General features: G+C 38.9%; 1 non-coding gene and 1 pseudogene across 1 annotated transcript; one reads left to right on the top strand and one right to left on the bottom strand.

Moving 5' to 3' along the window:
• Positions 1 to 1,372: 1,372 nt before the first annotated feature.
• LOC147857932 (putative serine/threonine-protein kinase WNK6 pseudogene) lies at positions 1,373 to 3,656 on the bottom strand (annotated as a pseudogene).
• Positions 3,657 to 8,844: 5,188 nt separating this feature from the next.
• Positions 8,845 to 8,926, top strand: TRNAS-GCU (transfer RNA serine (anticodon GCU)). The gene has a single exon. It is a non-coding gene; the product is annotated as a tRNA-Ser (tRNA).
• The last annotated feature ends 5,134 nt before the right edge of the window (positions 8,927 to 14,060 follow it).

The raw sequence follows: 14,060 nt of genomic DNA, 5'->3' as shown, positions 1-14,060 counted from the left end.
AGAAAGTTGGGATCCAGGTGCCGATGGGGAGGAGGCCGAGCTGCCGGGAGCTCAGGCTGCCGTGGAGCTCATGATAAGGTAGGAGGAGGGAGTAGGCTCCCGGGGCGAGGTCGGAATTGGAGATGTTCCCTAGGGCTTCGTCGGTCGGGACGAGAAGTGTCACGGGGGGCGTGATGGACGCGCGGGGCACGAACGAGAGGATGGCGACGGCCGTGAGGAATCCGTTGGTCCGCAGGTCTTGCAGCAGGGCTGTGAAATCTGACTGGTTGAGGCTGCTGCTCTGGGCAAGGCATCCATGATGGGATGCAAATGGGGAGATTGTGATTGACAAGAAGAAGAGAAGGATTGGACAATTCACAAATTTAGCCTTGGCATGCTTCTGATTGGGAGGAGGGGCAGCAGCCATGGTGATTTGATCTTCCCCTGTTTCTTTTCCCTCCCCTGTTCTTATTGTTTCCACTTGGATGTGATATTATGCATGGACACACTACCAGAGCAATTAAGCGGTGGAAGCAATGCATGCTAATTCTTATTACTAAAACTTTCAAAGGCATCCTTAGTACTCAAATCTCGCTAACACTTTATTTTCATCTTACTAAGGTGTCATAGTGGTTTCATACCATTTGGAACCTTCTCTCACACATGCATGTATCTCCAGGATCACCCGATCGGTTCTTGCCGGGAAGTTAACATGGAAAGTAAGCCGGTCATGACACCATTCTTCGCCAACCATACCATACCTACTACATTGCGAGCCACAACTACATCTTGCAAAATTCCCCTTCTGTCTCATTACTAGGCTCGTGCTTAGTAGTTACGATGGCCCCTACAACCATGGACATGTCATTTGCAATGGTGCAACTGTTTGTAACTCTCAGAAAAGACAATCCATGTATGCTTATGCTCATCACCACTCTCGAATATATGTGTTAGCAATGACAAAGGCCCTAGAGAGAAATAATCACTCAACGATCAAACAAACACAAATAAGGGTATGGGGTTAAAATAGGTGCAGCTAAGTGAGTGCGTGGGTCCTATGTATGATGCAAGCCTTTAGGCACCCTCTCCAATACTATGACAATTTGCTCCTTTAGTTATCGATTGTTCACATGATGGAGTTGTTGCTTGGACATTGCATGGCCATATGGTCAAGTAGAAGTGTGACAGTTCTTTTGTAACATGATTCTAATTGACTGAGAAAGACCATAATATGAAGTGGTGCAAATAAGCATGGCAGTTTTAACTACATTTGGATACAGAGAGCTTTTGCCTAGATTTCCAATTCAACGTTTCCATAATATTGAGAATGAGGAACTTCCTGGTTCTTCTTCGGGCCTACTAGCACAGACATACCATCAAATGTGCACATCAATGCTCTTAAACTTACAGAAGTTTTATAATGTTAGAAACCCGACAAATTCGCCTTGCTTTCATCATTCTACAATGAACATTACATAGCAGCCTACATGGGATCATGGATATACAGAGGAGATGTACATGCATTTGAAACATTCCATGCCACACATCAAACTGGATTAATAATCCATTGTGTCAAGTTATTACACAAACTAAGAATGATGGGAGAGTATTGGCCTCCTATGCAATGGCTTTTAGATAGCTTGGAATAATCCGATGTCCAAACTCAACATCAGATGCTTCTTCGGCTAGTGCATTATCCTCCTTGTCCTGTCTTAAAAACTTTATAACAGATGCAATTAGATCAGCAATAATAGCCGAATCTGATTGTGGGAAATTAAGCTCTTGTACCATTTCTTCAGCCACACTTTCGGGCGTATCAGATGCTGAATCAAACGGAAAGTTCACATTCCTAACCAGAAGTGGCTCATTAAGATGTGTTATCCTTAGCCTCATTGAAAACTTGGATTCATTCTCCCATTCTCCGGTTACTTCTAGTTCTTTTTGGTTTCTACTCTTCACAAAGCTCACATGGGAAGTGAGTTTCTTTCTACCTTTGTTTTCACTCGCAGCCTTCACATTACATCCTAACATAGGCATCGGACGGAGGTTTGGCAATGATGCACACTTCGAAAGTAAATGTCTCTCACACATGCTTGGTCGTGATTGCTCTTTTGTATGCTGTAGAAAAGCGTCTGCTAGCAACTCAACTGCGGATGGCCGATGTGAAACTGGTGCCAAACATCTTTGGATAAACCTAATTGCATCCACATCCTTTACCTTATCAAGGGCCTTCGGGGCCACACCTTGGGTAACGGCTTTATAAATTTGAAGTATGTTTTTGCATTCCTTGTAAGGAGTCTCTAGTGTGAGGAGCTCTATCATGCAAATCCCGAAAGCATAGATGTCAACAAGCTCATTGTAGTTCTCCATGTACATCTCTGGTGCCATGAACTCTGGTGTACCAACAAGGCCATGTAGGTGGTTTATTTCATTCACTAGAGTGGCTGACCCAAAATCGCCGACCTTGATCTTTCCATTGCTACGATTCACAAGGACATTTTCACACTTGATATCTCGGTGCATGATGGGCGGATTTTGGCTATGGAGGTAAGCAAGTGCTCTTAGTATCTGCCGGGCCCAATCCTTGACCGCTTTCACACATACATGCCGATGTTGTTGCCGGAAACTCGACAAGTTATCGGTGCAAAGCTCGGTGATGAAGTTGATCTTTCGCTTCTTTTCGTCCACCCAAAACTTGTAAAACTTGATGATGTTGGTGTGATTTAGTGACTCCAAGAAGTGGACCTCGTTCTTGACATGGTCTAGGGCATTGAGGTTTACCTGGTTCCAAGCGACTTCAATCCCATTTTCTTTGTCAAAGCCTCGATAAACCTTCTTGATGGCTCCTTTGCCAAGCAAGTTGGGGTAACGGCAATACCGATTGGTGGGGTCAACTTCGACAAACTCAACCTCATTCTCATGTTCTTGACCATGTAAAGGTCCATCATCTTCATGAACCTGATCTTGACCATCACCATCATGCCGATTTCCATGACCATGACCATATAATTCATCATGAGCATGACCATCAGGTCTATGATTCTTATTATGAAAATCACCATCACCTCCATCATCATCTTGACCATGACCATGACAATGACCACTACCAGGAACATCACCATGGCCATCATCATTGTGCTCTCCAAAGGCATACGCTTCAATGAGTTTCTCGAGCTTCTCACATTCTTCAAGAGGGAGCCTAAACATGGCTTAACAATGTGACAAGAGAGAAGAGCCAACCCAACCAGGTATATTAGTTAGAATCGCTCAACAAAAGGTTTAGGGTATTGAAGCTTTAAACTGTCACACATCAGAAAACTACTAGAAAAACTAACATAGCCACCCATAAACCAATCTTGCTAATGTGGAACAGGGGAAGGCAAAAACTGAAGATCAAATCTCGTTATACTAGAGGACCACTTGTTTTTCTCTTCCATTTAGAAATTGGCAAGCAATAGACAGAGTGAGAGAGATGGAAAACCCTAATTTTGTTCGCTGTCCAGCTTCTTGGGCTTAAAAGCAACAGACTAAACCCCAAGTTCCATCACTAGGCACGATTTTTTCACCAGCAAAATGCCTGATTTGAGACAGAAAAACAGGGGTATTTTACTTCGCTCTGTGTGTTTTCTGTTTGGCTTCAAAGAAAGAGCTTCATCTTCGTCCTCGCTGGGAGTTAAACAGAGGACGGTGAAGCTTTTTCTGCCAAAAAGCAAAAAACACAAAAAAAAGCAGGGGAAAAAGAAATGTCTGCTTTATTTAGAGAGCATCATCAAAAGCAACATATTGTTTATATTTATCCAAAATTTAATATATCTGTTTTTTTTATTTTTAATTTCTTCTTCATTTGAGAATCTAGATTTTTCAATCCCCGTGGTTGGTCAATCTAGAGTCTAGACTCTAGACATTGATCCATTGTCTCTGATCGATTTGATCGGGATGTTGATCCGTTGATAAGCTATCTTTGTTCGATTAGGAACTTGATATTTTGTCTTTGATCGATCAGGAACTTGATCTGTTGTCTTTTGATCGACCAAGAACTTGATCTGTTGTCTTTTGATCGATCAGGAGCTTGATCTGTTGTCTTCGATCAATCTGGAACTTTTTCTGTTGTCTTCGATTGATCATGAAGTTGATATGTTGTCTTTGATCGATCTGGAACTTGATATGTTGTCTTTATCTATGGAGATGTCGATCCATTTTCTTGATCGATCGGGATGTTGATCCATTGTCGTGGTCGATTTACACATTGAGTTGTTTTTCTGATTGTGTGGGAAAGTCCATGCCCTCGCCTCACACTGAAACATTATCTGCCATCAATCGTGGGGTAGACGTAACTCTTGAGGGATGTTGTCAGTGTGTCACGCACATAAATCCAATGTCGTCACCATCACAGACCAATATGTTGGGATTTTGTTCGACGCATGTTGCTAGCACATGCCCCCATCTTCACTAGTGTTTGTTTCATGCATGAACACAAGGTTGATATCGTTTATTTTGGTCGCATCCTTGGGTGTGGTTGCTTGGTCCTGACTTGACATGTCGGCTCCACCAATGTGAATGAAGTATGTATTGGATAGAATCAACCTCTTTACAACCATGATCAAGTGTCATCATGGCTAGAAAAGTCCGATGAATTGACATGGCAATCTATCGTTACTACTTTTGACATGTCAATGCAATTGGCAATTTATTCCTAACTTTTACATGAGAGTGGGTATGACAACCCATTGATTATACAAATAGGCCAAAAGGCAACATAATCACCAAGCATACAACCGTTGAAGTCCCACACACATATTTGCCAAAGGCACTAAGAGGGACCGAGAATGAAGATAGAACAAACATATTACATTCACCAAAAATTTGCCCGTAAATACTTTTGCACGGACGAAAGTATGATAGTTTCTCAAAATCCTCAATAATAATAAACATTCTTTAAAGTGTAAGTTTTCATAGCCACTTGTGAAAGTGGAAATAGTGGAATTTCCACATCCAACATTTCAATTATATTAACATTCTCTAAAAAAATTCGTATCATCATTTTCTTTACCTTCATCTAATGATTCCAACATTAATTTTTTATGTCGACAATGAAATGTTCAATTCTCTACATGAGTCTCCAAAAAGCCTACAATTTTTGTCTAGGGGTTGTCGCCCATGTGGGTTTGCATCTTTAAGACATGGATGTGCCTTCAAAGGTTTCCAACCAACTCAATCCCTAACAACAAAAAGAGAGTGTGTGATGTGAGATCATTTACCATTGCTACAAAACTTACTAGTAACTTTATCCACAATTTTATTGTTGCCTTCATTGCTCTATCTATCTATCTACTTCCATTTATGTCCACATCATGTTTTATGAGTCTAATTCAAAAGGTCGGATATACAAACAATTTCATTATAATACCACAAGCGAAATATTGACAATGTACACAAATGTATGAACATTTGCCATTGCTACAAAACTTACTAGTAACTTTATCTATCTATCCACTTCCATTTATGTGCATGTCACAATAGAATGTCATGTTTTACGAGTCTAATTCAAAGTGTAGGATATTGACAATGGACAAATCCATGAACATCTTCACGTCATTTAAAACTATTGAACAAATGTGGTCTATTCAAGCAACTAAGCAACGAAACCCAAACATTAAAGGTAAACGTCCGTTTTTTAATTAAGATGTAGAATGACCTCTTGAAAAGAGAGAGAAACCTCGACTTGAATGGATAAACAATTATGCTATCTTGATATTTTTGTCTAAATTATTAGTGTGATTACCATGAACATTAGAGTTTGAAAGATATTTTGTTTAACATGTTTTGATGCCTTGATTATCTATATGTCCATACAAATTTTCTACACCAACTCATTCTTCGATTCACATGGGTTGTTCATGACAGCCTTTGACAGTCCATACAAAAGTTAATAGGATTTTGCACTTCAAGCCATTTTATTTATTAAAAGCAAACAAATAAAGTAACATAATTGTTTCGTTGGTTATGAGAATGAAATGTGTTATCGTAGAATTTGATTATCTTCTTTGTGCAAGTCATGTTTGAATCATATTAGTTTATTTTTTATTTGTACATACCACATGAAGGTGACCCACTTTGGCCTTGTACATGAATGTTGTCTTTGGCTGTACGAATGTGGTTGGTCACGTGTTAGTATATTGCACGTATGCGGAAGGTTTGTGCATGAATGCGTGAAACTAATACATATATCGTTCACGTGTGGAAGGTTTGTGAATGAATGCATTCTTCTATGCTTTAAATAATAGGGAATATGTTAATCGAAAATGAAGATAAATTTAAAACTGTCTTTTGAACATTATAATTGTATATATTTTCATACGAGTGTACATACAAATGAAATTGAATGAAGTGGCTGGGTCTAATTTCTCACCTTGAAATTTACCAAGCTTTAATGTGATCAAAGATGGGGCCTTCATAGTAGAGTATATTATAATGACACGTGAACTTGTTCAAGCCAAAACATGCATAGTTTATGACCCTCCTTGTTGATACTAGTTTCACATCAAAGAGGATGACAATGAGCTAATTTGTATGGAAGGGTCAGAGAGGGTGGGATAAAGTATGTAAGGGAAATTGCAATCTATGCATATAGAGAAGTTACTTTTGTTGTTGTTGTTGTTGTTTGGTGCAACATATGCATTATATACGTTTGGAGTTTTATTCTCCACTTCTCTAGCAAAACATAATACATTGGATTGTAAAATAGCCTTATTTCATAAGGAACCTATTGATGCAATATCAAAAGTATGATGCACCCCATATTCCAAACCATTTCTTCACTTCTTGCTCTTGGAACACAATATTTCTCTTTCTTGTGCCATGGAAATTTCGGAAGTGTATATGCCTATGATCTCAATGGGAGCATATATGGTGTTTATATCTTCACTTGAAGAAACTTCATAAGAAAAAATTTCAAAGTCTTTCCAAGAGTACTTTGAAGTATTACCACTCAAAGAGAAGCATTGGTATCGCCAAAGTTTCAAGCATATATTTCTTGGAAACCTAACATTTGATTTTCGCCAATGGCATATGTGATCATTCCCAACAAGAAGGATTTGCAATATGCCAAGAGCGAGTACAATCCATTTGCCCCTTATTATGTGGGTTGGATTTTAGGATGAGAATATTTTTCTATTACTTTCACAAAAGCAGAGAAGCCACGCTAAATACATTTGATGCCAAAATTCATGCATGTAATATGTACATATGTATGTACAAAGAAAAGACTTTTAGAAAGTTTTCACTTTCACGTTTTTGCTTACACAACTCTTAACTATTGATCCATAAAAACAAACTAGTAGCTCCAACAAACCTCCCATTGAGTCAACATGTGATCAATACATGTAACGAACCTAAGCCAAAAGTTGATGCCCAACAAGGGTCCAGTTACTTCCACATGCATGCTAGATTATAAATAATAAAAATAGAAATAAAAGTCATACAATTCTAGCACTTACCCACAAACTGAGTTACTTTTCCCCTAGTTTCGAAGATGTAAACTCATAACCATAAACATGGATTTTCTATGAGCATTGAATTCTTCATATCTAACTCATGGAGCACAACTTTCTAGTTGTAATGGATTTCCTATGAGCATTAAGCTCTTCATTTTTGTATCAAACATGATAAGTTTGTTGGGAGCATTGATTTCTTCATTTGTAACTCCACTACGATAAGTTCGTCGTTGTAATGGATTTCCTATGAACATTGAGCTCTTCATCTCTAACTCAATCATGATAAATTTCCACTTGTAATGGATTTCGTATGATCATTGAACTCTTCATCTTGAACTCAATTAGTACAAGTTTCTAATCGTAAACATATGTTTTTCAGCATTGTCGAACATCACAATATGTAATGCTAAAATTTCATTTTCAATAATATTTGATTCCCGGAAACTTGATTTGAAGTCACATGAGAAATGGTAGATATACGAAGTTAAGGATTTTATGCCATATCATATACGTTTGCAATTGATTTCCTTTTATTTATTTATAGTGGTTTAATGTTAGGATATCAACACAAGGTTGTGGGCTTGAAACCTTACATTCATTTATCTTGATTAAACCATGTAATACTTCTTCTAAAATTTATGCCCCATGAATGTATTGAACTAATGACCTTATGCTCTTGAAATTACTAACAATACTATGACAACTAAACCATTACTCTCATAGTTATTTGTTACAATATATAAAACTTCTGTGAACTCATGGGCATATCAAACTCATGAGCTCCTCCCTAGCCTATAGAAGAGTCGAAATAGTATGGAATATGTTCGGGTGGAGGGAATGGGGGGACCAAGAATAATATAAAACAAGAGAGTATGTCTAGCTCTTAGGCTTGGTTTTTTCTAGAGTTAAAAAATTCTAAATATTATATTACCTAGAGAGAAATAAACATGCAAATATGATGATAATCTAGAGAGAAAGAAAACGTTGTTCCGTTCAAAATAGTCATATGATTCGTGCTGTGTACGTAGAAATCCACTCGACATTGAGATTCCCTGTTGGTGTACAACTCGGTCAGCCACGCATCGAAGCTGCGTGAGTGTATCATATAACCACAAGAGACCAATGTTGAGTGATTGCACGAGAAGTTATATAGCTTGGGAGAAACAAGATCGGGCATTTGGTAAGCTAAGGGCGAAATGTGACATGGGGTAACACCAAGAGTGAAACCAATGTCACAATTTATAGTAGGAAAATCTTGGTGTTAAGAGGATAGGATTAGCTCGAGAGAAGCCAATTTTAGGTACAAAAGGGGAGGGTATTTTTATTCATAATTTATTTAAATAGTTATATAATTATGATATTTATATCCGTGGTCGCTTTGGCCGAGTGGTTAAGGCGTGTGCCTGCTAAGTACATGGGGTTTCCCCGCGAGAGTTCGAATCTCTCAGGCGACGCGACCAGTTCACAGTTTTATTTAGTTTTGAAATATACCTCCTACCTTAACCTATTTTTGCTCTCTACTTTCTTCTCCTAACTTTTAATTAGAGCCTTCTCAGTACTTACTTACAATATAAATACAAACTATCAATATGCCTTCTAACTAGCTTGCAAGACAACGACAAAGAAAGAGACATATACTAAGTATTTGTTAAGACCGCCAAAATGGCCTATAAGACCAAACAAGATATTGCGTCGTTTATTGTCGTCTTGTCTTTGAGAGAAAGAGAGAGAGAGAGAGAGAGAGAGAGAGAGAGAGAGAGAGAGAGAGAGAGAGAGAGAGTGTGGGTACGCGTCTTATGGTGTATAATCAATTATATGAGGGATCATGGGTGCCTCTCGCAAACCATTATATCTGTTGTACATAAAAGAGTTACTTACAAGTTACCCGATACACCCCTCAACCCAAACTCAGAAAACAAAACACCAAAATATCATGAAATGAAATATAATGAAAATACATGGGCATTGTATTGTAACACCTTTATGTACTACTAAAGGAGTTCTTTCCCTCAATCTTTAATATAATATAAACTTGTGTTTGGTATTCTATTGTTATCAAAACTACTCCAAAAACACTACAGGATAATAACCCAAAATTGTTAAATGGTAACGAAATTGTTAAAGAAAGGATTTGTTTTATCTTCTTCTCTTTCACATTTCTCATCATTTCTCTTTGGCGATTTTTTTTTTCCCCATAAAATTATCCTCCATTGGTATTAACATAAAGTAGCCAAAGGCAATATACAAAAAAGTCCAGTATTACAAAGAAAATTGCAACATGATTAACTAGAAAACTATTGAACACTCGTGCAACTTTAACAATCTCAATAACACTGGGCTCAAGATTTTTGGCCTTTATCATTGGAGTCTCTACCACATATATTGCTCAACATTCCTTCACCCAGTTTCTGGTGGGCATATCCTAAAATAAGTGTGGTTCAACATGCGAGATCACAGATAGTGAGTTTCTCTTTGGCGATTTTGATAATATGATTTAGACTCTAGATTTAGACAATATGATTTAGACTCTAGAGTGGCCATTCTTATAAAGATATGATCCAATGCATGCAACATCTAATATGATGTTTGAGCACGACTATAGGTACAAAAAGTTTAGAAGCCCTTGATCACATACCTTACCAAGGCAAGATAATGATGCTCATACTTCTTAAAAACATATTGATAACTAGGGAAAAGGGATAAGGAATATCACATGATGAAAAATGTGATATTTATTACATGGTAGGCGCTACGATAATTATAATAGAAGTACATATGTCACATTTGATCATGAGTTTGTTTGTAAATGTTGGGAAAGAGGTCATTTTAGGTTGAAGAGAGGTGATGGGTTTGTAAATGTTGTGGGATATTCTCATCTTCCATGCATTTTATGCCCCTCTAGGAATCCACAACATGGAGATTGAACATAAATGTGCATAGAATTAGGCAAACATCTATTTCACCACATGAGCATTTGAACAAGCTAATGTTCCGTGTGAACTAGTCTCAACAACCCACACGCGTGAAATGATCTAAAGGGAGATGCATTAAATCTAGTTGATGGGTTAGTCTCGGGGATTAACAACCTATTCTATAAAGGGGAACCTTAGAGAATGTATTATAGGGTTAGAATTAGTATCTAGATCCGTTCACTTCGAGATACACGAGATACACAATGTAGCATAATTGGCTAGTGTAGTGGCCCAAGAACAAAAGGAAGCCTTAGAGAACCATGGTCCATAATGATAGCTTGGGCATTATGAATTCCCTGACGCATTTTGTTGAGACACGTAAAAGGAGAAGAAAGAGTGAGATATAGAAAACTAGTTATGACAACTTCCCACAACTTAGAAGAGAATACCCCATTCACTAAACATGTAGATCCTTTCCAAGAGATACGATTGAAAGTGAACGCTACACGTTTTACATTGCCAGTCACAAAAAATCAGATCATTGTACCAACTACCTTAGATACAAGAAGTGGGTGGTAAGTATAGGTTAGTTAAGAGTGTTGGCACTATAGTACTTTCGCTTTTTGAATGGTGGTCGGATCTTTGAGGGGCATTTTTATTGGTGATCATGTGGGACGGATCTTGATAATGTGGGCATTTTTATTGGATGTATATGTTTCTCTCGTTGCCTATTGAAGTGGTGTGGAGACCATAGTTTAATGATTGGGCACAAGAGTGTGTGGTGGTCCATCTTATATTGTTAGAGTTGGTGTTACATCTTTTAGGGCTACTCTTCTCATGTTTTTTTTCATGTGTCGATTCTTCCTCTATGTGCAAGACAATACTTCAATTGGGTGAGCTAGGCATTTTTTCAAGTTCTAGCCGATCCCCTAAATGCCCAATGATGAAGAGAGTGTTTGTTGTCACATCTTGCAAATACTTGTCGCAATGGAATTCTATTCTTCGTTCACACTTAGCTTGCAAATCCCATATCGACACAAGCTTGTATGATCAAAGCTTCGATTTAGGCACTTTGAAAGTTGTGAAATAACGTTGTTGGTGCTTCTTCTTCAATGAATTTCTTGAATTCAGAACTTGCCAATGCTTATCATAACCATGCCGCTGTAGTAGTAATGGGGAACACTTGTTGAGTGCCCTTCTAATTTTTCCTAAACAAAACTTCGAACACAACTTGGAAGCACTTAAAAATGTTGGGTCGAGGGCCTAGGTATTTCGTTGAATCTAGGCTTTCAGTTATAGGCTCTAAGCTTGCCTAGGCTTCGAGCTTAACCCGTCTTCCAACCTAGGGTGTGTGTTGTAGAGGATATCCAATTTCTGAAATAGTGAAAACTCATTACAATGGACGGTTCATGAAATGACTAGTCTTTTCTAGGTTTTTCTATAGATGGTCTTTTACCTTATTTGGGATTGTAAAGAATTGGGTGTGATTCTATGCAGTGGAATACATTAGAGATGTGTGTTATGTGTATGTGAAAGAGGAGAGACGCAAGATAGATAGGAAAAATAGAATACTCAAGATGTATATTGACAAGGAATAGAGAATAGAAAGTACAACCATAAGAGCATTACATGGGAGATTAACTGACACATACAAAGGAGGAGGGTGCTTTATATAATTTCACCCTCTCACTAAACCACTCACTCACTCTCTAGAAGCTTGGGGAGTGGGGAATCTCATTAACTAGGTGTAATAGAGTGTAACTCCTATGACACATGAGTTATGTTACAAGACTCACTAACTATGTGTCATAGAATGTAACTCCTATGACAAATTAGTTATGTTACAAAGTGGTAGTGTGTAACTCCTTGGTGTGTTCACACCAGGATGTGTTGTAAGAGCAAGGAACAACGGACGACTTGCTATTTTAGTGTAGAGAAAAGAATGAATAAGACAAAGAAGAAGACAACATAGAAAAATACACACATAGAAAATGTTTTGGCGGGCACAGAAAACCCTCATTTTTATTAATTTATATACGGTCCTAGTGACAAATAGTGAGAATTACCTTTTTGTTGGGAAACTGGTCCCTCTGGATGGGATCCAGATGAGAACCGATCGAGCCGGATCGGACGAGTTCCCGGAAGGATATCTGGAAACCGGATCAGATGAACCTGGAAGGGGTTCGGACGGATCCGATATGAACCGTGAAGAGATACAAATTTGTAAATATGTTTCTTATGGGTCGTTGAGGCCACATTTGTAAATAGCCCATTGTCGCGGTATTCTGCGTGCACGTGTCAGATTGGGTGGGACCACTGGGGTCATGGACCAGGAAGAGATGGATGTTGGGAGACTGACTCTCATTGGAACTATTTGCACCGGCTATCGCACAAACCGGGTGATTTCGGACGCGTACCGGAGGCTACCGAACAGGAGAGAGGGAGAGAGAGAGCGTACACGGAACACCGACTCAACACACGCCACTTATGTACAGAAACAGAAAGACGAAAACACACCCAACACCAACAGAGACATAGATATACACAACCTGATGTATGTGTATTTACAAGACAACAAGATACAACAACGACTTCAAGCCGAACTAAGATAGATTAGGTTACAATGGCCGTGTCCCGCCAAGCCGTCGGTCGGGGAGCTCTCGGGCTCGTCGCGCCGAGTGGGGTCTTGCACGAGGGACAGGGCAGAAACGAAACCGCTAGTACATGCGAGCTCTTCGCCTGATTGAACCCCAAGTGGGTATGAGATAAAGAAACCTTTGTAATGACGAAGGAGAAGAACTCCTAGAAACCCTAATAGAAAATAAGAAAAAAAGGAAGGAGGACTATCATACCTTGGACCTAATGGTATACCCTCCTAACTCAAAATGGGCAACCCCCCTACAAGTGACCCCTCCCTTCCTTTTATAGCCCAGGGAGGGAGGGACATTACAATGTGGGATAAATACTCCCATTTTATTTCTATACACCATTTCCTAATATACATGTGCACATGTTGTACACCGCCAACTTGCCCATTCCACCCCGGTTTCACACCGTAGCCGGAAATCTTCACGACACTGTAAGTTATATAAGTATAAATATAACTTAGGGCAAATAGGTGTTAGAGTTGTTGTTATTCTTATTGTTGTACATAGATAGAGAGAGAGAGAGATAGAGGTAGAGAGAGAGATACAGAAAGTCATTTGTGTTTATAATCGCTGGTTGGTGAAGACATAAAGCTCGAGGTCGTTGCCTCTGTGCCTCTTATTGTAATACCTCCTCCCTATAGTGATCCTGTTCGGGGTTCCGAGAACTCCCGTGGTTTTTCCTGATTAGGGTTTTCCATGGTGTCGTCTTATTTTTGTCTTTTGTTTTCTTCCATTGTGCGATTGAGACTCAGTTGTGGACGAGCACTATTTTCATCAATATGGTATCAGAGCATGGAAGATCCATTCGGCGACATTTTCAATCTCACCGGCTCTAACTACTCAGTATGGAAGTCGAAGATGAGGGACATGTTGGTGGTCAAAGATCTCTGGCTACTGGTACAGTTTGGAGATGCAAAACTGGACATAATAGATGCACCAACCTGGGAGGTGATGCACACAAAGACAACAGTTTACAACTTCAATGAAGAGAGTAAGGCTCATGAACTCTAGGAGATGATAGGCATCAT

This window comes from Azolla caroliniana, unplaced genomic scaffold (genome assembly GCF_043228905.1).
Source record: "Azolla caroliniana isolate FFs.n. ecotype wild unplaced genomic scaffold, voAzoCaro1.0.p SCAF_11, whole genome shotgun sequence".
In the NCBI taxonomy this organism is placed as follows: Eukaryota; Viridiplantae; Streptophyta; class Polypodiopsida; order Salviniales; family Salviniaceae; genus Azolla; species Azolla caroliniana.
This window is presented reverse-complemented; position numbering and strand designations above follow the sequence as displayed.